Source organism: Mauremys reevesii, linkage group 10, assembly GCF_016161935.1.
Source record: "Mauremys reevesii isolate NIE-2019 linkage group 10, ASM1616193v1, whole genome shotgun sequence".
Taxonomy (NCBI): Eukaryota; Metazoa; Chordata; order Testudines; family Geoemydidae; genus Mauremys; species Mauremys reevesii.
Genome location: NC_052632.1, coordinates 58,703,088 through 58,730,890, shown reverse-complemented (window position 1 = coordinate 58,730,890; position 27,803 = coordinate 58,703,088). Strand labels below are relative to the sequence as shown.

The window sequence follows — 27,803 nt, the reverse complement described above, 5'->3', positions numbered from 1 at the left end:
AAAAGATCAATATAAAGAAAAAAATTGTTCTAGATGTAATTGAAGTCATACATTTTTACACGACTTCTGCTATACACCCAATTACTGCTATTTATCAAAGAGCAGACAACATTGAACCTGGCAGCATAAAAAACAAATTTTACTAAGTCAGAAAAAAATCATCAGAAAGAGAAGGAAAAAAGATACAAATAATAAATAATTCAATATTCCTGAGGAAAGCTCTTGCAGAAAAGGCCTGACTGATTCAAACATCAGACGTGATGCTGACAAGAGATATATAGATTTAGACAATTCTATCATTATTATTCCAGCCTGAGTCCTTCATAAAAGCTGCTCTTTTTGCCCCTGTTTTTATTGCTGTAACTACCAACCTTCCTCTTATACCTTCGTCCCTTTGAACTGGCATTCATTATGGCTTAAATCTAAACCTAAGTATAAAATGATAAACAGAAATCCTAGTCTCATTTTTATGAGAGGCAAGTTCAGTATTCTTAAAATATAATGCTGAAAAATATGTATTTATATACATGTGATTTTAATACTCTCTTAAAATAGGTCATGTGTTTCTTGTGCATTGTAATGATTAGAATGGGCCTTCAACTTCAGGATTAAATATATGCAGAGGCAGACATCCCCATTTGCATCCAACCTAACTTTGCTAAATATGTACGCCTACCAAATTTATAATTTATTGTTTGAAACATTTCTTTAGGAATATTGGTAAATTATATCAAAATGTACCCAATTATTAATTTGCTTTACTCTACCCCACAAGGGCTGTACCAATGTAGATGTTCTGAGGGGAAAAATCCTTGTAGGTCAATGCAAATCACTAAAATGAAGCTGTATAATTACTGGAAGAAAGCATTCCTCCATTAGGCATCTGCAAGCAGAACTATTTCTTCACTGTTCGATGTGTTAATTACAACCAGATAGGATATGCCACAGAAAATTAACAGTCTTGCAAAGACATCAGAGGTAAACACACAAAACAGGAGCTGCTTAAGGGTCAGGAGAGCAAGTCAATTTTGAAGAAAGATAAAAGAACTGTCATGTATATGATTGCTTGTGAAAGGGAAGAGGGCAATCCTGCCTTGTTATCATCAGTTAATTAGGCACTACAGTCAGGCATGCATACAGTGCAACATTTGCCATGGTAATCAAATGTATTATTCAAATGTGAGACAAAACAAAAGCAACTGCAACTCTGACAAGGCAGAATACAATCTGTGCACACAAAGGTGCTGAATTAACTTTATATAGGAGTGAAAAGAGAGCTCAGGAATATGTTATATTAACATTTACAAACAGGGCTGCCTCTTAATTCAGAATAAAATTCTGCTCCTAAAGCAAATACTGGCTGTTCCAAATTCAATTCACATGCAAGGTGATGACCTCTGCAGGCAAAGATGAGGGTAATAAAAGACAATTCATGGTGCAGTAGGATCCTGTTATATCTTTAATATAAATATGACAGAGAGACTAATAAATGCACTTTAGACAAAGCACACCATCTTTGTTGGTGTTACTTAAAATAAATAATATAATAACAACAACAACAACGCAATATGCAACCTTTTTTTCCCTTTCCTGGGCTATAATTGCAAACAAAAATAAAACTAATATCTTTCAAATGATGTGATGACACTGTGTGATAAGTGGCCAATCAGCCCCTGTATGTTATACCACTTTGCAACACTGCTAGTCTTTTTTCAATTTGTATACACATACACACACACACTTACATATACACATATATACACAAAATGGATGCTTTTAGTCTCTTTTTTATGAAATATATACAGACAATATCTAGCATGAATCTCAATAACAAAATTAGGATAACATCAGCCAGGGAGTGCATCATTAAAAAATCAATTATGTTGTCAGATCTAAGATGTATTACTGAAAATTTTCCATTTTGTGGTTGAAATGAAACTGATCTAGCACATTGTGGCCACAGGCTTCGGTTAGGTTACTATATAATGCTGGATTACCAGCAGACATAAACAGGTAACTTTGATATAGAATTATTAGACAAGGCAACTCCACCTCACTATAATAAATAAAACAGGAAATTCAATAGCACTGAAGTGCACCACAGCAGTGAAATCTTATCCTAGTCTTAATTCTGTGCCATGGAACACACCAAAAAACAAGTTGTCACAATTACTATTGAAATAACTACAGAAGTAATATACAAAGGATGTTGCATTGAACAAGTTAGTGTAGTTATTCCACAAGACCAACATATAATAATTGTACTAAAAAATACCAATAGTTACCTTGAATTTCAATAAGAATTGGATAGCTAACTCTTATTTGTGATTTGAAAATCTCCCTGTAATATTTCACTTTACAATACTTTAACAATATTTTGTAATTCTATAGCATCTCCCTTTCAAGGATCTAAAAGTGCCCTAAAAGTGCCTTAAAAACATTAGGGCAAAATTCATCCACGGTTCAGAGGTCTAAACTCTCAACATCACATAAGACCCACACAGGGGGTGGAGTGAACATTTATGAAATCAGCATAGGCTGATGTGGAAAGCTGGAAAGGGCAAAATGAGAGGCTTTGGAATCTTCATTTATGTGATCCACGGGCCCCAGTATTCCACGTAAATGATAGGAGAAGTTGCATTTGCTACTCCAACTTGCAGGTCTTAATTTACATGTGAAGTGCTTGTATCCTGTGGTGATGAATACTACAGAAACCACTAAGCTGGATGAATATTAATCACATTTTATCCATATATTTTATAAAATACAAGTACACATTAAATACATATCTACTTTAAATATGTAACATTACTTATTTTGAATAAATATGAATTTTACCTGTATCTCTTATCTTCATACATATGTCAAAAGACATTTCTGGCATAAAGTTTATTTCACAAATCATGTATGTCTTGGCACTCATTGTGCTTGCTTCCATTAGGACTTGTCTGTCTCAGATCTGCTACAGATAAAGACACTTTTCTCTGGTACTAGGCACTTTCCTTGGCTATGCAACATGATGATTTACTACTTTTGTTGTTGTTCTCACGCCCCCGCCCTTCCCCACTACATGACTGACTTCTACATGAATTATTCCCATTCAGATGTGCTTCTCTGTAGGTACATTTCTAAATGCACTGGGCGGGTATGGTCTTTAGATTGCACCCTAGTAAGGGTGAGGATCTTTTATGCACTATGTTCTTTAAAGCACTGAACACCAGATCAGTGGTCAAAAAACTGCAGCTGCAGCAGCAGCAGCTGTTGCTTTTGGCTGAATGAAGACATACCATATTTTCAAGAGTTTGCACCAGCTTCACCTGCCAAAGACACTAACAGAGGAGGCCCCAGGAACAGAATGTCTACCAGTGAAACTTGTGAAGGGGAAGAGGTTGTCTGAGGCTGCAGTTTCTTGTCTGCACAAACCCTCCTCCACTATGGGTTGGTTGGGCAACAAAGTAGTCAAAAAACTGCACGATGCTGTTCACAGAAGGCAGCATGGCCAAGAGATGTACTGATTCAATGAATTCTCTCAGCAGCCTCTGTTGATGAGGCTCCTACAGATGCCATAGCTGAATTTATGCTATTCCTGCCTGGCAGAAACCTAGCCTGCAATGTAGTGGCAATATTCTGTTTGGCTGAGTGCCTACTTTGGCACACTGCAAGGTGGAGGTATCATTTATACTTCCTTGTGCCAGGGTCTGTCTTGTCCACTGTTCTTTGTGGTTTAAATCACAGACATAGTTCCACTTCTCATTCTTACTCTCTCATTTAAAAAAAAAAAAGGTTTTCATGTGTTTGCCACACAGTCAGAATTTTAAAAAGTATCTTTACTTACTAACAGTCACATGCTATCTTCAATAGTTACACTACTCTGAAAATACAGTAGTATAAACAGAAGAACAAAAGTCACAGGAAAAAAACATGTGGCTGTGATCTTTTGGTGATACTCTTCAGACATATCTTAGAAAAAGTCAATGTGAGCAGAACACCATGAGATCCAACAAATCTATACTATTCTATTCGTTTTAATGTCTTCCTCTTTCAATCTCCCTACAGAAAAAAAAATGTTCTGGGTGCTTGACCACTTCTATTAAATACAAGAGTGGAACAACATGATATGAAAGTCTCCATTCTGATCACATTAGTCTGACATGGATCAATATGAAACTTTAGTGTGCCTGCAAGCTCACAGTCTTCAGTGTCCAGGCATATAGTAATCTGTGAGAAAGAAGTAATATCTGTTTCTTTGGCACGGAGATTTTCTTTTAGTGAGTCTGTCACTTCCCATTTTGGTTAACAAACTGCTGAATGCAGCTCATTGCTGGACAAATATTACAGCTCCATGGAATACCAAATACGAGAAACTGTTTCAGAGCGGAGGTTTAATAAGAGAAAGAAAATAGAGCGGCAAAAATTCAACAAACTTTAGTAGACACAGGTTCAGTCTGGTGAAGTCTGAATATAGTAAAAACATAAAACTCTAAACATCTTACTTTTTCTTGTCCTTTAACTATATTTTAAGTGTTATTTGACCAAAAATACCCCAAACCCATAATCACCCCAAGACAACCAAATCCTGTGACCCTGCAAACAAATGCCAGGAATCACTGATGTTCCTTTGATATCAGTGGAAACTACATGCACAGATCATGGGCATTACATGGCACACTTATATTTTGGCCAGTTAAATGGTGATTCCATAATATAAATTTGTGTTATTTCTAATATACAGATTTAGTGTGTATAGTACAGTTCAAAACAAAACAAAAATCCCTGTTCTTTTAGTGAAGGCAGGGGGCTGGACTCGATGACCTTTCAAGGTCCCTTCCAGTTCTAGGAGATTGGTATATCTCCAATATATATATAAAAAAAATTGGCTTTACTTTTCTTTATATTTTACTAGATTTACACAACAGATTAATTTAGTTTCTAATTAAATGCATAGTGAAATCATTTCTAAATTTCTTAGATAAGCTTTCATTCTAATGGTTACACAACATATAGAACTATGCCACATACTGCTATTTTGCATGGGTAACTAACTCTATGGGAATTTTGTTTATGGATCAATAGGTGGATATACTCATGTCTTTCTATTTAAGAATATATTTACTGAAATACGTATAGAAGGATGATCAGAGAGTTTCCTGTTAAAACTAACAGGACTAAGATTGTACAGACAGCGGGAGTACAATGCAAGGTATAGTCTATTTTATACCATTCTATCTAGCCAAGGATTGTTATTTATTTTTTATATATTTATAATCTTGCTTTAATTCCTCAGTCTATAAAGAGATACTTCCTTGATGACACACACTGAGACTTCTAAAACTCATTCATGTACTTGTCTGGACCCACTGCCATGTGATACATAAAAACTGCACAAGAAAAAATAATATGGAGAAATACAATCTCCTAGTATATGAAGTCAATATTTTTGTAGTATCTCTCCAACATTTGTTATCACTGATATATGGTTTGGTTTCAGGATTTTTATACGCCAATAAAAGTCGTGGCTCAGCATTTCAGCCCCAATGAGGCTGCCTCTGTCACTCTGGAAGCACAAAGCAGCCTTAAAGCTGTCTTAAGAGAATCTCTGAGGGTGAAAAGTCAGGCATCTCTATAACACCCCATCTCAGTTCTCAAGCCATGCTGGGGATGTGGCCAGAGCGCACTACACTGTAGTGATGTCTCTAGCTGCCACAACAGCCTCTTGCAGGCCATTGCAGGATGTCATAACTTAGAGCAGCCTTATGTTGCTGGCCAAACCAACCCCTAGCTGCACGAGGAAGCAGTGTATCTCATGTGTGGCTTAAAGCTACCTTAGACCATCACCCTACTCCCCTCCATGGAGATCAGTTGCAGATGAGGATCTTGGAGTAAAATTGAGAAATGTCATATTTGGTATTTATTGCTACATTTTGTTTTCATTTTGTTTTCATGCACAAGAACTGCCCCATAATTCCAGTGTTTATGTGAATCCTCAGACATGTTTCCTATATGATTTTTGTGGTTCCAATTTTTACCCATTACCTCAGAATTTGCATTATAAACATAAGTAAAAAATTTAGTTACATCAGATGCATTTGGTATTAAATATTCTATCCCATTAGTTTGGGTTAGTACAGATCTCTATAAACAGAAGTGACTCAATGTGGATTTTTTTTTTTAAATCCTTGTACACCTCTACTTCGATATAATGCTGTCCTCGGGAGCCAAAAAAATCTTACCGCATTATAGGTGAAACCACATTTTAGCGAACTTGCTTTGATCCACCGAATGGGCAGCCCCGCCCCCCAGAGCACTGCTTTACCGCGTTATATCCGAATTCGTGTTATATCGGGTTACGTTACATCAAGGTAGAGGTGTATTAGAAAGGGGGAATAAAGGATCTGGAGTTTATTAAAGATTTTTTTAAAATGTAGTCCAGAAAAATCACCTATGAAATTAACAATCAGAATTATCATAAAAATTGTATTAAACAATTTAGAGAGACAAAGTGGATGAAGTAATATCTTTTATTAGACCAACTTCTATTTGTGAAAGAGACAAACTTTTGGACTAGACAGAGCTCTTCTTCTAAAGGTCTAGACATAGAAAAAGGTTGCTGGCCTACCAATAGCTGCAAAAGACTCTAATCCTGCAATCGCTAGTCAGTGGGGCTCCAAACAGATGATAAAGCCTGCCCATGAAGAGCTGACTGCAGGACTGGACAGCAAAAGGCCACCTTTTTGTTATGAAGATACATGCTACATTCTGGTCATCCATGGCTGATTATGACCCCAAGACAAAAAAAAATTGTATTTAATGTAATATGGAATGAACTGACACAGAAGTATACACCTCTACCCTGATATAACGCTGTCCTCGGGAGCCAAACAATCTTACTGCATTATAGGTGAAACTGCGTTATATTGAACTTGCTTTGATCGGCCAGAGTGCGCAGCCTCCCCCCCGAGCACTGCTTTACCGCGTTATATTTGAATTCATGTTATATCGGGTCGCGTTATATCAGGGTAGAGGTGTATTTGCTTTTAACATATCATTTCTACCCAGAAAGAATGAGTAATTTTCACACCTAAGTATTTTTAAAAAGAAATGATATGTTTAATTTGTTTTCCCCCTCAGTAAAAACAATATATAGCCATATAAAATTATTTCACATACAAACAAATCCAATTTTCATTCTCAACTTCTTTATGACTCTAAAGCTTAGGGAGAAATGAATGCACTACCTTTTGAAGGTAGAGTAGTAAAGACTGGCTTATATATATATACATATAAATACTCAGTGTTAGATAGAACTTATATTTGTAATACTACTTAGTAATAGAAATTGCATGCTCCCCTCAATAAGAAGACAATATGTCTGATGTGTTATGCATGAAAACGATGCACAAATACCTATGAATGAAGTTATGCTTCAATTTCTGTGTAATTCCCAAATTCCACCTAAATCTCTGCAAAGGAACCTCATACCTTGAACCTGATTTAAGCGGGAATCTTCAGGTTAAAATACGCACAGTTTTAAAGTCATTAAAACATCTCTGACCCATATGAGAGCTATTACGTTTCTGAAATCAGACACGTAATTTGAGTAAATTATGCATAAGCAAACTCTCCAGAATAAGGGTCAATATGGCTCCACAATACTATTATCATAAACTCAATTTAATGTTTCAGCCCCTTAATTTTAAGACACTGCCATTTTATCAATTTTTTCCACACTTTTAATTTTCTTGATTGCTAGGCAAGTACCATATCAAAGCAGTGGGACTAAAGGGAAATTTCATGCTCTTGAACTTCAATAAGGAATGCCCACCAGCAAGAAACTCAACACAACATAATCTTACAAATTTCTCAAGCTTATTCTAATTCCCAGAAAAAGAAGGTAGGTGGTAGAGGGGAAAAAAAAATCAAACATGGTATGGGAAGACCCAATGCATCATGGCTGCTTTGTATTTCACATGACTATTATTTCCTGATGGTATGATATTTGTTAGATCAGTAGCAAACACTACCACTTTTGGATTTTAACAATCTCCACAAATGTGCAATATAAATTAAACACACAGTATTTTGCTTTTTACTTTTCAATGGGACTGTGCTCAGAATGGCTATGGATATGATTAGGGCATTAACTTTCCTTTTTTTGTACATAGAACATCCTTCCCTCACCCGTCATACTGAAAGAATAAACAAACCTTATCCTGAATCCACTAAAAATAAATACTTGTTATATTCTGTTGCCTCAACAATGAATAAAACAAGCATGCAGGTTTCTAGTATCAATTCACAGGGTTCTTTCTGCTTCAGCGAACTGTTACTGAAAGATTCAGAACAAAGCTACAGGCAGATCGGACAAAGCTGCTGTAACAGGATTTACACCAGATTCAGACTGATAAAACCACATCGGAGAACTGCTCAATCTACAGTATCTTTGATTAGAATAGCACAATGAAGGTGCAGTACTTTGGCTCTGAGCACCTGATCACAGCATCTTTACTATGCTTACGTAGCTTGAATTTTGATCGTACATTGGCAGGATAATTTGATCATGGTACCCCTCTCCTCTAGTATATTGGCCATCAGTAAAATGGGCACTCAAGAAAACCAAAGTAGTAAAAGGCTAGTGGGGTGGGGAGGGGCAGAGGGAGAGGGAGAGAGAGAGAGAGAGAGTTAGTGTCTGAAGTCTAATTCCACAAAGGGCCAGGCAATTGTTATAATTTGTGGGAGCTGACAACAATTCAAATAATTGATTGCCATTTTTTATTGAAAGGCTACTTACATCAGCCAATAAAGTACCCAATAGATAATCAATTCAATCATTACAGCTGAAGTGAGCAATCAATCACGATTATTAGAGGTGGGGATTTTGCCTGCAGTAGTTTAGCTACAGCCACCTTTTTTGAATGCTTAGTTTTCTGGTTAAAGTAACAGACACATTTTAAGTTTTTTTTGGTTCTTTTTGAAGTGAAACCTTTTATCAGATTTTTCTTTGAAACACTTGTTGATAACTCCAAACTATCGCCAAAGAAGAATAATTTAATTTAATTTTTGCTTTTATACACAATTCTAAAAAGCATTTAGGTGTTGCAATCAATATAAGGCTTTAATTAAACAAAATTCAACAGGAAACAATACAGAGTTTTTGAAAATCTAAACCTGTGATTCTGATGTCATTAATTTTCACTGGGTTTCTAATCTCTAAAAGGTGCTTGCCCAATACAGTAGTCATTATTATTTTTTGTACCCCCAGTATAAATAGAGGCTAATTAAATCTTTGATGGATTCTTCATGGGCAGTCAATACTGCATGTTGATGATCTAGTCTCAGGTGACCAAAAACATGATTTGTTACATACTTGATCAACAGTTCACAAATAGGTGTCTCAATTAAAATAAACATTGCTTTTTATATCATGAGCACAATGGCAGAACCCACCGGGGGAGTGGGGGCAGGGGAGCATACAAAGTGCTCCACTTCCAGTCTCTGAATTGACTCCTGCTGCTAGTAGTAATGTTTGCCTTCACTTTTTGTATAACACTTTTGTGATCAGTTACAAGTTTGAGGCTGTTACTTCAAGCAAAGCTTGGCTTTTGGAAACATGTTTTCCTCCCACAATGAGGGAAAACCTGAGTAAAACTGAAAGGCATACAAAGTCCCTCACAGTCTGCACTGAGGAAAAACATTCTCTTAAGGATGTCTGTCATAGTAAAGTGTCTACAGCAACTTCGGTTGTTGGCACTGAAAATTAGAGAATGAAGCAGACTGGGATAATGGGAAGCTATTATGAGAAGACATTTTTTAAAAAGAGCAATATAATAGAAAGCTTAAATACTGTGTATACCACAAAAAATGCTATCATTAGCTGTTAAAACCAGTGTATGCCGGTATATCTCACGTATACTATGTTAACGAGTGTGTTTGTGTCACAGGAAAATGAGGGTTTTTAAAAGGTTTAAATGCTTTGCTGAATCAAAACAATTAGTTTCTTGCAGGTTCACAATGGCATAAAGTTGTAGAAAGAAGAGGTACTCTCTGAAATGTCTGTTGGCACAGATGGTATGGATGCATTTATGTTAGCATACAGGCATGTTACATAGTAACTTCCACAATAGCTGTAAACTTTGCTTTGGCTGAATGTTCTATGGCAGCACCTGGTGGAATTTGGATAAAATTACACTAATATTCTGAGAGAAAAGTTCCAATAACTATAGTACTGTTGCACAACCTTGAATTCTGAACATCTTTTTCTTGCTAAGCCATACAACTTTCATTTCTAATTAACGTGAATACGGTTTGTTAATTTCCTTGTACTTTACAAAACAACCAATCAGTATTTTTGCAATGACAAATGCCATCATTCTAAGATTAATGCAGTACCAAACTAAACTTAGTTTCTTGCAGGTTCACAATGGCATAAAGTTGTAGAAAGAAGAGGTACTCTCTGAAATGTCTGTTGGCACAGATGGTATGGATGCATTTATGTTAGCATACAGGCATGTTACATAGTAACTTCCACAATAGCTGTAAACTTTGCTTTGGCTGAATGTTCTATGGCAGCACCTGGTGGAATTTGGATAAAATTACACTAATATTCTGAGAGAAAAGTTCCAATAACTATAGTACTGTTGCACAACCTTGAATTCTGAACATCTTTTTCTTGCTAAGCCATACAACTTTCATTTCTAATTAACGTGAATACGGTTTGTTAATTTCCTTGTACTTTACAAAACAACCAATCAGTATTTTTGCAATGACAAATGCCATCATTCTAAGATTAATGCAGTACCAAACTAAACTTCTTGAAACCAAGTCAACTGTTTTGTGCACTAATCTATGCCAGTGACGGATCTCTCAAACAATTAATAAATTTGCATGCAATCCATCTCATAATACATCCTATCATATTCACGTAGTAGGGCAGCAGCAAAAAAACACCCTGTTTATTAATATAACATTTCACATGGCAATGGATCAGGCAAGCTTACATTTGTCTACAAAAAAAACCACACCCCTCACAATGTTAACTGAGATACATTTCAAAAAAATCTTTGAAGAAAGCATGTGTCCACATTTAGTACTTGCTTGTTTGTCAGTGACTGGGGGAGCCTTTTCTATTTAGTCATTAGCAGAGGGCAATCAGTCAAACGAAACAGGGGACCACTAGGTAATTAGATATTATCTGCTGTTGGTGCAGAGCTTTCTAAATTATAATGTCCTATCTGAAGGTATTCACATGGGGGTGGGGAACTCTTCTTCACAAAGTAATACTATAGGAAGTATTTAGCATATTATATGCCAGTAGCTGTCAAATTAGTCTAATTTGAAATACTGTAATTAACAGAAGGGAGCCTAACATACTTATCACAGTAAGCCACTTGTATTCAAATCATGCTGAAGAGTTTTGAAGCCAAGAAACATCATTTTTTTCACTTCCAAAGCACTAAAACCCAGCAGCATTTTACCAATAACAATAACCTTTAATAAGCATTTGAGATTTGATATATTTTCTCTTTTTGGAGGTTGGGAATAAATTAATGATGTAAAACTATTCACACAGGTGAGGTCAATTTTATTTTAATCTGAGAACTTTTAATTTTATATTACATTTTAAATTATTTTAAAACAAAACACTGTATTAGGAAATTATTGTATGTATGATTGGACTTCACACCCTTAAGTAGGAAGATTAATACTCAAGGATATAATATAAGTAATTTAGGTAGTTGAAAATCCTTTGTCTTTTATGTCAATTTTTAGGTGGATAACCAACGAAGTGTTTCTAAAAAACTGCCCCTTGACAATTTGATTTTGAGTTTAAGTTCAACCATTTTTGTCAAAAACTGTTCAAAAATATACCTTCATGCCTCCTAAACGCTGAATTACTAAGCAGCCCTTGTTTAACATCTCAATCAATCTTGGATATACTCCTTTTATAATCAATTTATACTGTTGCACATTCTAATCTCAAATGTGTGATCTATGTCATTGCAGAACAAAAAAATCCACTCTGTTTGGGCAACTCTGCCACTGCACATACCACCCATTTAAATTAGACTCTGGACCTTAAATAACAGTAATACCTAGTTTTTCTATAGTAGCTTTCATCTGAGCACCATATAGCACTTTACAGACATTAAGCTAATTAAACTTCTCAATACCCCAAGAGGTTGGTAAGAGGCTATACATATCACATCACCCACCACCTTTAGGGTGGAACAGAGAACTGTTTAACAGTGCACATGAAACAACAGTTTCTGACAGGAAGGGGAGTACTGTAGCCAATTGAAAATGCAAAGGGAATTTAATTAGATACAATTCAGCCAGAATGCTAGGTTAACATCTGTATTCTTATGTTAAATGACATGAAATTATCTGACTGTAAGTGGGTGTGACCTAAACTTCATGTCAGAACTAAAAAAATAACGTGAATCTATCCCTTTTCTCTACTTTAAGATTTTGCATTCAGTTGGAAGGCTTAATATGCAAAGCTCTTATTAGACATTTTAATAACATAAAATTAGAAAGCTAGGCTAATTTCCGATACATGTGCATGTATCACTATGTGTCTTCTAACATCAGTCACTGTATCTTTATACTTACACATTTTACAGGAGGCCACATTTGCTTGCATGAATATACATTTTATGCAAGTTCATGGTCATAGTTCAGAGACTGTAACTGAGACTTATTCTTTAAATTTTGTCAGTTGCTATACTATTAAACAATGGACATCTTAGTTCAATGAATTATTTTTGTATGAACATTTAAATGAGCAGTCAAAAACATTTTCTGTTCTTCGACTGGGTTGCTTTAAAAAAAGAAGCTGTTGACTTTACAGTGACATTGCACAACAAAACTAACTTTTTAAAAAACAAAAACAAATTTGGCACACTTTAGGACACAGAAGTGTGTTAATTTACTAGCGAGAGAGAGAAAGCGAAAGAGACATACACACACACAATGTGGGGGGAGTCCAGTGACTGGGTTTAAAATCCAGTTTATTTAAATGCATTTACTTGAGAGTCCTAAAAGCTGTGTTTTATCTTCCCCAAACCAGCTGGTTTCTGCTAGATTTAGCACTTTTGTCCCTTTGTATTCACAGACTTCACATAGCTTCTCCCAAGCTGGCAGGCCAACATATTAGAAATAAAATGCAATTCTGGTATCTGACACTTCAATTTAGCTTCTTCAGCAGCAAAGATCATCAACTGCACTGCTTTCTCCCATGACAGAAGATCACCTAAATATCACTTAACTGATGTGAGCTCTGTTGGTAATGCATACACTGACTTCCCACTACATTACCACCAGGCTGCCTAGAACAAAAATCAATTTTTAATTGACTGGATTATTTGAGGAATGTGGCTTATCCGCTGTGCAGTACTGATGGATTTTCCTAGTTTTCCTGTCATGCAGGAGTGTAAAACTTCAAAATCCTTGAATACAATAGTACAGGAATTTATTCAGAAGCCAGAGGAACAGAAAAGTGTTACAGTTTCTCTTCCCCACACATGCCAATATTTTACCAGACAGCTGTGAAAAATGGTGCTAATTAGGAAGCTACACTGTCATGGGAAAGATATTTGTGTTGTGATTAAAACAAAAGTTAGGTCAAGATGCAAAGGAGCACCCAGATCTCTATCCAAAAGGGAATGTTTTTTTTTTTTATAAAGGTTCTGCACTGGGAAGAACTATACCACAGTGGACTGTACTTTCCCTCACCAAGGGCTCAAACGTGCAAAATGCAATAGTAAACTGCAGGGTTTGGCCTCAAGAGCTATCACAGCACATTTTCTCAATTGGATATTGACACCATATTCTGCAACCAATGTTGCACTGAGATACAAATTCAAGCAATCAATACAAAGGCTGAGATTAACGGGGAACATTACAGAAAGGAAGAAAATGGTGTTGGTGGGTGTCAAACATATATCTGACACTTGATCAGTAAATACTGCATTACACAATGTAATGAAACACAATTTAAGATATTAATCAAATTTCTCATATAGACACTAGATAAGTTTCAATCACTCAAGAATTTTCTGACAAACTGGGTGTATAATTTCACTTATTTTTAATCCCTCCTGTTCTTCTTACTAACATGCAAGGTGACTGCGTTTATCCTATGGGTTTATTATAAGAACCTGAAGTTCTTCAGCATCTGAACACCTACTTTTTGTACAGAACTTACTTTAGTTTTAAATAGTTGACTCAGACCAGTTGACAAAAGATCAGTTTTGTGGGAAAGTAGGCGAGATCAGCAATCACTAATCTAAGGTATTATTTCCTTTTCAGTGGATTTACTCATAAAAATGCAGACTAATTTTTAAGGTGGTGTGCTGGAATTTAAAGCTCTCAGGCCCCAATTCAGCAAAGTACTTAAGCTGACTGTTTAACTACAAGCACATGGTTCAGTGCTCTGCTGAACAGGGAAGGACAGCTGAATCATGGCCTTAATGAGTAGGGAACTGGCTATTATTTGTGATGTCCTCTGTGAAAGTCGCCACAACAGGAGGAAAACTTGATGGGACAAGAGATGATTGGGACAGGCCCAGTAGAAGCAGGGGAATGCAAGGGTTGCAACCCTGCACTTAAGCAGGGGGAGTTTGGCTGGCTGGCTGGCTGAGAGAAGAAGGCAATGCTTTCTGGCTTAGGGGAGGAGGGAAGACATAAAGCTGCTGGAAAGTCAGTGTGGTGGATGATTCACCAAGTAGGAATGCAGGGTTTAAAAGGTCAGATGGGCCTGGCCCCTCCCCTTCCCACTCAGAACAGTCTGAGTATCCTCCCTCCCTAATTAGGTCACAAATATGCAGAGTGTTTAGCTATATCTGCTGTGGGCATTGAAGTAGCTGCCCCACTAAGGGGGGTGGGAAGGAATTTTTCCCTTACCACCATATTGGCCAGGTGCAGTGGGGTTTTTTCGGTTTCCTCGCAGCAGGTTCAGGTAGGCTCTGTTCATGCATAGCATGACGGGCAGTAGGCCATATGTCGCAATTCTTTATTTAAGTGTATAGCAGATGTTCAGTGCAGGTACTCCATAAACTGAGGAACAAAAGAATGAAAAAATGGCTTGGAAAAGGAATTAAGGAGAGGTGCTTGGTAATTGAGCAAGCTGGGGGCAGTTGGGGACTCCTATGACTGGTACAGCAGGGAGCCAACCCCCCATCATTATAGTCCACCTTAATCCCTCCTACGAGGGGCTTGGTCGGTAAGGTCCCGGCAAGGAAATTGCTGGAGGGACCTGGTCCCGGCAAGGAAATTGCTAGAGGGACACCCTCCGCCCGCCCTGAATTGACTGGAAGTGGTAAGGTCCCGGCAGGGAATCTGCTGGAGGGACATAAATTTTGCACCTGCACTGCACACATTTTATCTGCTGGGTTAGTCCCAGACATCTGTCTAATAAGAAAGTTGTGGCCTTATTAAACCCATATTTAATGTCTCCTGTCATTCTTTTGGCATAGCCAGACAATAGCTTCTGTCCCTGCAAAAGTTCTACCCTTTTATTGGCTCACCAGGGGAGGAAGGGAACGGATTGGTCCCTCACTCTTGCCTTTTATTAACTTACACTGTACCCTGGGCCCTGTGGACTCTCTTTTTTCTCTGTTTCAGCACCCTCACCCCCTTCTCTGTAACCACAGTTTCAGATCTGTGTTTTGCAGATGCTGTGGGTTTGACTCATCACTGGTTTTGGGATCAGGAAGGAATTTTTTCTTCCTGTTGGGGCTAAATTGGCAGAGGCCTGGTGGGCTTTTTCACATTCTTTGCAGCACCCTGAAGGCACAGTTAGATACACTAGGACTAGGGTTAAGTAAGTAAAGGTAGTACTTGGCAAGGATGTTAGTTCATCACAATTTGCGGCTGGGTTCCAGTTGAGATAAAAAGCTAAAAGAAACGGTCCCTAGAAGACCTGATATTTTTTGATGGGTCTTGTGCTCATGGGATATGGGGAAACCTTGTGGCCTTTATGGGCCCAAATCCCCCATTTTTAGTGTGCTTTCTCCCTCTTGTGCGGTGTATGTATGTAGGGGAGTAGGATTCAGAAGGCTGAACTGAGTCCTAGGTAGCCTGAGGAGTGTCTATTCCAAGTTATGGATTACATGGCAGGAGCCCTGCAACTCCTACAGTGGAAGAGCTTAAAATGCCTAGTATGTGAGAGGATGGGTGACAGGGTAGGTAGCGCCCCTCCTCTGCGTTACATTAAATAAAGTTGTGGTCTGCCACTTAAAATCCATTCCTGTGCCTGCCTGTCCCCATTCACTACCATGTCCAGATCTCTCTCTTTCTGGCAGGTATCTGTGTTCTGACATTATCAGTGTATTATAGGTTCTTTCACTGTACAGCTGGTTGAGCTTCTGTTGTAATACTGCCTAGACTGTGGAACTCACTTCTAAAACATCTCTACCCACTGTTAAAAACAATTGAAAACTTTATTTTTTCAGATGGTCTTTCCAGTTGGTAAGCTTTTATTATTATTAAAACAGTTCTAATGAAAAGCAAACAGAACAGTCATAATCCTTTAGCGGTTATCTTTTCACTTTTAATCTATATTGCCTTTACGCATAGAATACCTAAGCATCGCTAGCTCCATTCTGCAGGCCTAAAATTAGTTTAGATAAGTTTCTTTTAAGCATCCATACTTCTGATCTGAAGTGAACCTGTACTCTGAACTTAGTCTGGGATATTTATTGTCATAGCTAGTGATGCAACAAAGTCTGTACTGAAACTGAGTTTGTATTTCAAAATGAGACAAAGGACTTGATTATGATTTTCTTAAAACATTAGTTATTCAATGGTGTAACTTCACTGACTTCAAATATAAGAATTAGACCCACTGTACTATTTAAAATGTATGTTTATTATTTCACGTGCTATTAAAGCAGACCTTCAGTTCAGCTTCTTGTGACTATCCTTTGTCAGATACACTTGAATAATGATATCCATGTTTTAGGTTCCTGGGAATGATGGCTTACAATGTTATGTGCACATGGACTGAGTCAGAATTTGGAGTATTTGCAGCCACTTCTTTTAAATCACTCACCAAAAAAACAAAAACAACAACAACAACAAAACCTGACCACACAACTTTGTGAGCCTGTAAATGCCTTTACACAGCAGATGGCTGAAGGAGTTGTCAGAGTCTGATCTAAGACCTGGGCTACACTGGGCGGTGTGGGGGGGAATCGATCTAAGATCTGCAACTTCAGCTGCGAGAATAGCATAGCTGAAGTCGACGTATCTTAGATCAACTTAGAATCTCTTACTTTGCATCCTCGCGGCGCGGGATCGACGGCTGCCGTTCCCCCATCGACTTTACTTCCGCCTCTTGCCAAGCTGGAGTTCAGCAGTCAACGGGAGAGCGATTGGGGATTGATTTATCGTGTCTACACTACATTCCGGCGGGTACTGTAGACGTACCCTTAAAGACTACACAGAAACTCCCCCAGCCCCACTTTACAGTTAGTGAAAATAAGATGAAGTGGGATTAGTCTGAGGCAAGGGCAAGGTGAAAGTCAATGGTCCAAATTCAGCCCGGATATAATTGTACTGACTTTCATGGAGTTACGTCCCCAGGAATGTATTTGGGCCAATATCTTCAATTAGCCACCGAAATCCATAGTTTTCATGATCTGCATTTATACAAAAAGTGGCTTAAATAATAATAATCCTGTAATCTGTATTTAACTAAAGTCATTTCATAGAGATTCTCTACCTTTCCAGATTTAAAAATTATTATATTTATTCATTTTCACAATTGCCTTTTATTCTCACTTGCATGTGGAATTCTGCTAGAATAAGTTGCATAGGGAAAACAATTATGAAATAAAAACATTGCCCAAAATCAACCAGTTCAGGTGAAGATAATGGCCAGATGCATTGCCTAATCTGGATGCAGTCTATAACCATCACTTCATGTAACACTTTGACAAGAGGTGGTTTCTGCATCCAATAGTTTAGCTTTAACCTGGTGAGTTCATGATATTGAATTTAAATAAAACTATTTTGTAGCACCTAAAGAATCTTCCAAAATGTCTGATTGGCCTTTAAGGGTCTTGTCATTTGTTTTGTTGCAATTATTCTCTCAGTTCTGAATTCTTTATTGCCAAAAATCCTTCCCAAGTGTAACTCCACTGAATGGAGTTATGCCAGGGATGAGTTTTTACAAAGGATCTGATTCCAATTTCATGTGCTCGGCTTAATGAAAATGGCAATGTCTTACTCTTATATAATGCTTTTCATCCATTAGTGCTTGCCAAAGGAGGTAAGTATCTTTACCCCACTTAACAAATCACGGAACAGCAGCAGACAGAGGTTAAGCTATTCTCAAAACTGTCCTCCAATTTTGGATGCTGAGCATTAGATACCTAGGGCCATGGGCAGCAGGTATAATAGGCCAGGGGAGGCTCAGCCTCCCCTGGCACTGCCGCTGGACCTACGGATGCAGGGTTTGGCAGGGGAATTTTTTTGCTTTATTATGCCCCATGCAGGTTCCAGGGTGCCTGAGGTGGTGGTATGTGCTGTTCGGCTTCCTGGGTTAATCAGTAATCTCCCTGGACTCCAGAGAGATTACTGATGAACTCAAGGAAGCTAAGTAGCAAATACTGCCTCCTCAGCCACCCTGGAACCTGCATGGGGTATAGCAAAAGTTTCTGGAGGCAGGGGGGACAGAAAAGGTGGAGCCAGGGGCTTGCCTCTCCAAAGGGGACTCTACCAGCCGCCCATGCCTAGAGCCTGAATTTTAGAAGTTCTGAACATCTCTGAAAAAACAAGCTTTCAGTATCTAAAACCAGGCACCGAACAACTAAGGAACTCAAAATTTCAGGTCTCTCTTGAAAATTTAAGCATAAGTGGTTTTTTGAAAGTCACAAGAAATGTGTAGTACAGCCAGAAACAGAACCCAGAACTCTTTAACTTTGCCAGACCTGTGTCCCTTACTCTTAACCATGCAGATTCATCATGTCACTAGGCAACTTGAACAATTTTACAAGGCCTCTGACTTGGCCACCTCAAGCTGTCCTGCAGTGGCTCAAGAGTGTGTGAGTACCAACCTCAGAGCTATCTGTTAAGAATCAGGGCATAAACTTCAAACTGATTGCGAGTTCTATACTTAGATTTCACCAACCAATTATCAAGTGTAAACTCCTCAGGCACTATAACAGCCTAAATATAGAATCACAGACAGTCCTCTTGGGTACTCCTTGCCACCAGGTAAGCCTCTTTTTGTGATAGATGGTCCCTTACACGAAGGATCACAGCAACATTCCGGTTACTCCTGTCCCAAAGGACCAGTCGCTTAGCTCAGGTCAATTGCACTATAGATCTCACAACAAAGGCAATGCTTGTAGCTAATCCTATAATTAAGGCTGTGAGTCTGTCACAGAGGTCACAGATTCTGGGACTTTCCGGGGCTTTTTTAGCAGCTGGTGTGGCTAGCCCAGGGGTCCAGCCCTCAGGCCAGCCGCACCAATCATTGCTGGGGAAGTCTCGGGCCACCGTGCCCCTCCCCAGCAGCAGGAGCTTGGGTGTGGGCGGGGACTCAGGGCTGAGCCTGGGAGTTGGGGTACACGAGGGGGTAAGGGCTTTGGGTGGTGGCTCCCCAGAAGTGGCAACATGTCCCTCCCTTAGCTTGTAGGCAGAGGCGTGACCAGGCAGCTCTGCACGCTCCTTCCATCTGCATGCACCACCCCTGTAGCTTCCATTGGTCGGGGTTGGGGCAGGGGGCACAGGGACATGCCAGTCGCTTCCGGGAGCCGCACAGAGCTATGTAGGGAGCCTGCCAGTCCCCTCCCTCCCCATGGCGGCACCCCTGCACTGTCCCCTAACCCAGAGCACTTATGGCGCCCCTGGACCACACCCTGCCCCAGAGCACCTGCAGCGCTCCTTGGCTGCCCCCTGCCCCAGAGCCCTGAAGTTTTAGTTAGGGGTATATAGTACAAGTCATGGACAGGTCACGGGCCATGAATTTTTGTTTACTGCCCGTGACCTATCCATGATTTTTACTAAAAATACCCATGACTAAAACGTAGCCTTACCAATAATAAACAATCTTAAGAATTATTATATGGGCAAACAGTTATTTACAAGGCTGAAACAGGTAAACATACATATATACATACAAATGAGTTCCAATCTTAAGTTTCAAAACTAAGAGAAGCTTCTACAATAAGCAAGCTCTTTATTTCCTTTAGGGCTAAGCACTGGGGATATTTTGCTTATGCCTAGTAATCCTTGTCCCCCAGCGTCCAACCAGCAAAAAGACACAGTTCCTCCTTGTAGGGGTTTTTATTCCCTTTCCCGCTTCTGCTTTGAGCTGCGTACACTGGCTATGGGAAGAATTCACTTGCAAGACTCATCTTCATTTAGGGGGCAGAGGGACAGTCAGTAACAAAGTCTTTTGTCCTCTTTAAAGTTCCCCTCTAGTTCATTTGATGTTGATAGGCCTTCCTTGTCAGGCAGGACATACCACTTTCTGTTAGAGACCAGCATTTCACACAATTTAATGTCTCTCTCCTGTACGGTGATTTACACACTTACAGAGGTTTACAATGTGAATGCTCAAATACTACCTTACAGTATGGGATACAGATTTTATAGGTGAGATTAATGCAGGCAGTAACTCATAAGCATTCAATAAAGTCTAACCACTCAACACATTCTAATAAGTATAATATCTATTTTAACAATACTAACACACAAGTGAGCCAGACTGATTTCAGTTATGCATTTGTCAGTATTCAATCGAGGCCTGGGGACCTTGGCATGAGCTGGGACCTGGTCTGCCAGGGTCACAGCCACTACTTTGAGATTAGAAACTAATCCTATGCTAAGTGCCAAATTAAAGCCATGCTGGATTTGATTCCATGCAGTATTTGACATAAAATTACACCTTCAAGGGCTTCCTGCTGAGATGGGTCACTGCACAAGTCCTATGCTAGAACAAGTTTAAATACATTGCCATTGACTGGCCTCATTCTAATCTCTTTTGAATATTTCTCCACACAACACCAAGAACATTGTACTATTCAACAAAAATCCTGGACTATGCTCAAGGATGGGGGCAAGACTAATAATAGAAGGCCCACTGGAAAGTTAAGTCTTACTGAAAACTGCAAAACACCTACTTGAACTAAATCTGACTGTATTCAGCCCCTTACCTACTCTAATAAAGATCAACATAAACTATCCTGATATAAAATACCCCATCCCATCAAAACTAAAATTAAAATTTACATTGTAAAATAATTTCTTTAATACATATAAAGCAACGATAGAAAATATTAACGTTCTTTTATAGCTAACAACAAAGTCTTGAGCTGGTAAAATAAAATGCACGAGTGGAAAAAAAAAATCTCCTTCCTGAAATTAGTACAATTACCTCAAATGCATTAAGTATGGTACATAATAAACAGTCCTTACAAGTTCTGTTATCATTTTCATGCCAAGAGCTCAAAACATGTTACAGGGGTGGGCCAGCATTATAATTCATACTTTACAGATGAAGAAACTAAAGCACAGAGATTGTAAATGATTCCCCCAAAATCATGCAGTGAACAAGTGACTGATATCACTGTTTAAACAACCTTGTGGGTCTCATTGAAATAGTTAACAATAGGGTTGCCAAGTGTCCAGGATTGTCCTGGAGTCTCCATGAATTAATCTTTAATTAAAGAATATGTCATTTGATGAAACCTCCAGGAATACGTCCAACCAAAATTGGTAACCCTAGTTAGTAACATTTCAATATTTCAATATTTTTTCTTTTGTTATCCATGCTCCCTCCCAAAAGGGGTATTTAGATAAACAAGATAGCAGCTTGTTCTGACATAACCAACTGAAAACCTTTAAAAGATCCTATATATTATGGCAAATAATCTTCAGCTTTACTGAATAAATCCAGCTTTGCTGGAGGCCTCTATAGAAGTAAAACATTCTAAAGCACCCTGTTCCAGAAGTGATGGGTCTTTTTGTAATATGTGGGATGAACTATACCAGCATTGCCTCCACTGCAGCTGCTTCAAAATCCCAGTCAAGATTGTAGAGTAGGGGTAACCCATTATTTTTGACAAGGTCCAAATTTCTTGGTCAAGGTATAGTCAAGACTCCATAGAAAATAAAACAGAAATAATAACAATAATGATAATAATTAAATAAAAATATTTTAGGCTCTATTCAAAAGCATCTGGTGGTCTGGATTTGGCTACTGACTACTCCAGTTGTAGAAGGAAACTTAAGATATTTTGTGCTTGCCATTAAAAGAGGTCCACATTTTACAGTTGAAGAGCTAATTGAAAATGCTATCTTTTCCTGTGTATGCTTTTCTTGTCTTCATTGTACACTTCAAGTTCCTTCTATTTCTTCTGCTTTCTAACTGTGCTACTTAAAATAAGTAATGGTGGATAACAATATCAATATACGTTTACCTGAAACAAAGCCTTGAATTGCCATACTAGTGAGTAGTGATCTGGCTTTCTAGTTCAGGAACACAGAATCCTTTTACCTTTGTTTTTACCTACTTCTTTTTCCACAGTTTCTGACAAGCGAATTTACCTCTGTCCTAGGCACATTAATCTCACCACAACTGTGATTCTTTCTCTGCATTCCCTAACTGCAATAGAATTACTCTCCTTGCTAATCCTGTTGATCTATATTAGAAACCCCTTATAGTTTTAATTTAGGTGTTTATTTTGGTGACAATATTTTGGATAATATAGGCTCTTATTCTGCTCCATTACAAACACTTATTTAATAGTGCTAACCAATTAATCTGATGAATGCACAGTACGGGCACAGTATAGACACCTAATGTTACCCACAGGGAAACAAAAACAGTCTCCAAAACCCCTATCACTTATTGCAGATCTCTATTGATATTTCTGAAATGTATTTGTCCCTTGGATATATTCAGAAAGCGTCTGCAAGTCTATAGACACATCTACTTAATAACTGTACCACGTAATTCTTCAGTGCTACATAGAAATGAGAAAGTGCAAATGCTCCATCTATCCCCACAACAAAGGTAATAAGCCTTTGTCTTGGCTTTTTTTTGTCTGCTTTAAGCATTTACCTTAATGAGCTTTGCTTCTTTGTACCTCTGGAGATTAGTATTCTGTCCAACAAAACAATTTATTGCCCAAAATGTTACTACTGCTGATAAAATCTTAGCTTCCCCAATACTTCTGGCTTGACAGCTAATACCCTAATGTTTCATTTACAGCTGAACAAAGCAGCTTATCTCTACTAAAAGGGGAATTAGTAGTAAGAAATGATTTCAATAATCTGTTCAGCTTCCAAAGTGAAATGATGACTTGTGCATTCTTGCTTCTATCTGATGACAGGTAAGTTGCAGTTCTTGGAATACAGAACAGGTCTGTCACATAAGCTTTGTAATTCATACAATGCAGCTACATGGATCAGGGAAGAGTTAGGTTTTTGCTGTCAAAAAATCTGCAATCAGCAGTGTGCTGCAGTCAGCAGTTCTACTTTACGGGTCAGGCACTGACTCAAGGGGAAAATAATCAGTTCTAATCAATAAATGGCTATTTTTGTGGCTGCAGCTATATATATAGATATAGATATATACACACACACAGAAACACACATATATATACACATACACACACACACACACACAAAATGGAACTGCTGGTTGTTGACAAAATTCTAGTATTACTAAACAGAATGTCAACACTGCCAAAGATGGTTTTGTTTACTCATTTACTATGTAGTGATCTGATTATTTACATCTCAAAAGAAATAAAACCTGATAATCGAGTATATTACCTACATATTAGAAGTGGAATGTTTAGCTAGAAGTGTGGAGTAGCCTCTGAAAACCATAGCCTTATGCAAGTTTCCCCTCACTACTCCACCTCTGTATCTTTGCCATGATGTGAAATATATTATTTCTAGTGCAAGAAGTAATTCAATTACCATGCTCCTAAAATCTTGAGCCTTTTGGAAAGGCTTCCTGCAAGAGTGCCCATCAGTAAAAAAGCTGATGGTGGGTTCTGTGGACTAAAAACAAACACATTTCATACAGTCCATTGAATAGCCATCAGATGATAATGCTTTCTGATCATTAGCAACTTAATCTTAACTCAACCCAATGACCTCATGGTGAGAGGTTCTTTATCCCCTTATTGCTAATCCCTCCCATTCTCTTCAGCTCACTATATGTATACACACACACACACACATATAAACACACATATACACTCTACATAGTAAGCACTGCTTACTGTACACTTAACTTATCTTGCTATCCTAAGATATTACATGTGTGATCTTCCATAACACTAACATTGTGTAGCAAATAAGTACTGGGTGAGTTAAGGATAATTTGGTGATGGCATCATAGCCAACAAACATCCTCCCAGCAGAGCCCTGTGTTCATGGCTTCCTGGACCCTTAAATTAACCCCCCACAGAATAAGAAAATCTTCACCATATGTTGAGGTTACCCAACTGGATAATTTAAAAAGAACTGGGTAGTAATGAGGGAATTTTGTAGGAAGATGCTGTCCAGAAGTTAAGCCTGGATAGAACTTTTGACCGCAGTGAGTCCCACCTGGCCCTTCTTCTGAGAAACAGCTTGTTTCAGTAGAAATGAAAAAAATATGCTAATAGAAAATGCATTTTACAGATTGACTGACAACTGAATGCTTAAAACATACGTATGCATTTTATGTACTTTCATATATAGACAGACATGTAATTAACAAGTTCAGAAAAAACGAGGACTGTTATTTTGCCCGCCCTGTTAAACAAAGCTTCATTCAGAATTTTCATTCTATTTCACTGTGAATCAAGTTTGACTAGATCTGAGATCAATATAAATGGGTTCCACTGTATATAATCTTTTTCTTAAAAGTCTTTCCCCATTAATTATTTCACATTTTTAGTTTTTAAGCATATTTAAAATCAAACATCAATCTATAAATACTGTATAAGGATTTCTTTAACAGAACAATTCTGTAGTTGTATACTATATTATCAACCCTTATTCCAATACAGCATCTCTTGTATGACAGGAAACTCAAATCTATAAGTCAAATGATGGAAGATAATGTTATCCACCTGAGTCTCTGGAACATTTTACTGACCACTGTACCTGTTGTTTTAGAGAACTAGGATATTGTTTTGTTTTAAATGAGATGACTTTCTTTGCTGCTTTGTACTCTCTGAGTCTAGGAATCTGACACAGCTAAGGTCGACATGTTTCTCTGCTGCTGGAGGTTGGTGCCATTCTGCAGCCCCTATACTGCTGAGCTGCACAGTCTCTTACAGTAAAAGCGTCTAGTCACTGACAAAGTGTACATCTGAGAGGCTATTGGATAGAGTGGGGGATATGTGACATAACGAGTTAGTATACCAGCATGACACCTATAGAGACATCAGTTCATAACCTGACCTAGGTGACAAGTAAAAATGAGTTTGGTGGCCTTATCCAAGTCTCTGTATGCTTACATGATCACAATACAATATGGCAAAAATCTGTATGACTGACAGAATTCACTACTCAAGAGAAATGCAAGATTTGAGTAGCAAGGTTACTGCAGCTCAGGAATGAAAGAACTGCAGCAACTTTTATATAGCACCTTTTACCTAAAAATCCCGAAGTTTCAGATAAACTATCTGATTAAAAAGAATAGATACAAATTGCTTCACTCATCACTGGAATTCATCCACCTCTGGGATGGACCGCATAGATTTATATAGTAAATAGTAACACTATACAACAGTTCAGTATAAAAAGTGAAGAATACCTGGGAAAAAAATGAAAATATTTTTCCTGGACAGAATATAAGCATGCAATTAGAATTTAGATTATCCAAGGGCTATTGCCATGATATTAAATGACTGGAAGCATTGAGAACTTTGATTGAACTCACCAAAAATATGGTATTCTTACACCACAATGCTCCATGACATTACCCTAGGCTATAAACTGGACTCATCTGGAGAGAACAGAATGCTTCCTATTGATACAAATTCTGATCACATCTAAATTTCCCTTGGTTGTTACTCATCCTTCCCTAATTTTTCTATTTTTGAGACCAATAATTTAAGTAAGTTCCATTTTTGCATTAATAAAAAACATTATTATATATCAGGGGTTGGCAACCTTTCAGAAGTGGTGTGCCGAGTCTTCATTTATTCACTCTAATTTAAGGTTTCGCGTGCCAGTAATACATTTTAATGTTTTTAGAAGGTCTCGTTCTATAAGTCTATAATATATAACTAAACTATTGTTGTATGTAAATTAAATAAGGTTTTAAAATTGTTTAAGAAGCTTCATTTAAAATTAAATTAAAATGCAGAGCCCTCTGGGTCAGTAACCAGGACCCGGGCAGTGTGAGTGCCACTGAAAATCAGCTCACGTGCTGCCTTCGGCACGTGTGCCATAGGTTGCCTACCACTGTTATATATTAAAGAAGATATATGTTATCAATTAGATATGCCTGTGTTTGGGCATAATAATGCCAAATGGTCCCAAAAGATATGTGCTGGCAGGACCTGGGCTAAGAGGGGTGACAGAATAATTATTAGTTTCGATGCTTATTTAGCAGATTGTTTAAGACAGCTGAATTGTCAAAAAGGCAAGGCTGGTGGGAAGTAACAGATTATTTAAAGGTGCCACTGTCCCAAATCTGGTGTGTATAGGCTGAATGCTATGATACATATTTATCTGGATAAGGCAGGGCCAGATTTCTGTATGGTTTAGTCATGGTTCTTACTATCAGCATAAAGAACATATTAAAAAAAAAGAGTACATTAGTAGCTAGAGTAGCAATTATACTGAGAGCAATGCTTAAAATTAAGTTGGGAGCAGAACTGACACAAGGGATGACCTCAGCCATATTACAAATTATTCTCTTAAGAACAGAACTACTGGGGCAAATCCTGAAATTCTTACTCATGCAAAACTCCTGTTTGAAATCAATATATGCTTTTTCATGCTTGAAGACTGCAGGAGTTGGCCCCCTATGGATATTAGGCTGCTAAAGGTGGTCTTACGATAGTACTCAATGAATTTACAATTTATTTCGTCTGTACCAATCATGGTAATATGCACACAGATCATTCCATTGGTTTGTGCCCACTGCAACCTTTATGCAAGTGGGCCTTTGTGTGGCTATCTGGAAGACAAAGGGGTGTTGCTCTTTTAAGGGCTCCCTTTACAGCAGGTGGGGAGAAGGGAAGAACTTTACAGGGATGGACAGGAGGGCAGGAAGTAGTTGAAGCCAGGTTAGAACAAGGTCACTCAGTTGCCCTTCCTGCTGACCCAAACAGTAGCAGGTATTTACGAGGATCAGTCTACCCACATACTTGGCAAAAGGACCCCTTTTGACCCATTTTGGGCAATTTGCGAGTGACCCTTTCCTTACAGGAACTGAGAAGGAATTTTTCCTCATTGCCAGATTGGCCAATGCAGGATAGGTTTTTTCACCTTTCCCACAGCTGGTCTGGGACCCAGTGGGGTGGAGTAAGGAGGTTAGATTATAATGTTGCAACTTAATATGTGAAACTTGTGGCAGATGTCATTATGGAAAAGATACGAGTATCAGATAAAAACGATTGGAAAAGCATCCCTTAAGGCAGCTGAGTAAGGAGGGGTTAGGGCTCTTACATCTCATCAGCAGGGAGCTGCCCCCCAGCCTTTTCCTGGCCCCCTTTATGAGGACTGGAGAAGGAGACTTGGGGCTCCTACATCTTGAATAGTGGGGAGCCAGTCACCTCCTTCCAGCACTGTGTGATTTGTTGCTGGCTGCGTACTCCCAGATAATATAAGTT

The 27,803-nt window shown here is 38.3% G+C and overlaps 1 protein-coding gene across 37 annotated transcripts in view; it reads right to left on the bottom strand.

Annotated features, from left to right (window-relative positions):
* RBFOX1 (RNA binding fox-1 homolog 1) overlaps nt 1-27,803 on the bottom strand; it is a 2,636,561-nt gene that overhangs the window by 306,526 nt on the left and 2,302,232 nt on the right. The window contains exon 1 of one of the 37 annotated variants that reach the window (XM_039490616.1): nt 14,204-14,322. The exons of the other annotated variants lie outside the window; for them this stretch is intronic. The gene's annotated coding sequence lies outside the window, so the exon portion shown is untranslated. Of the gene's footprint in view, nt 1-14,203; nt 14,323-27,803 lie in introns of those variants that run through there. 37 annotated transcript variants of the gene reach the window in all.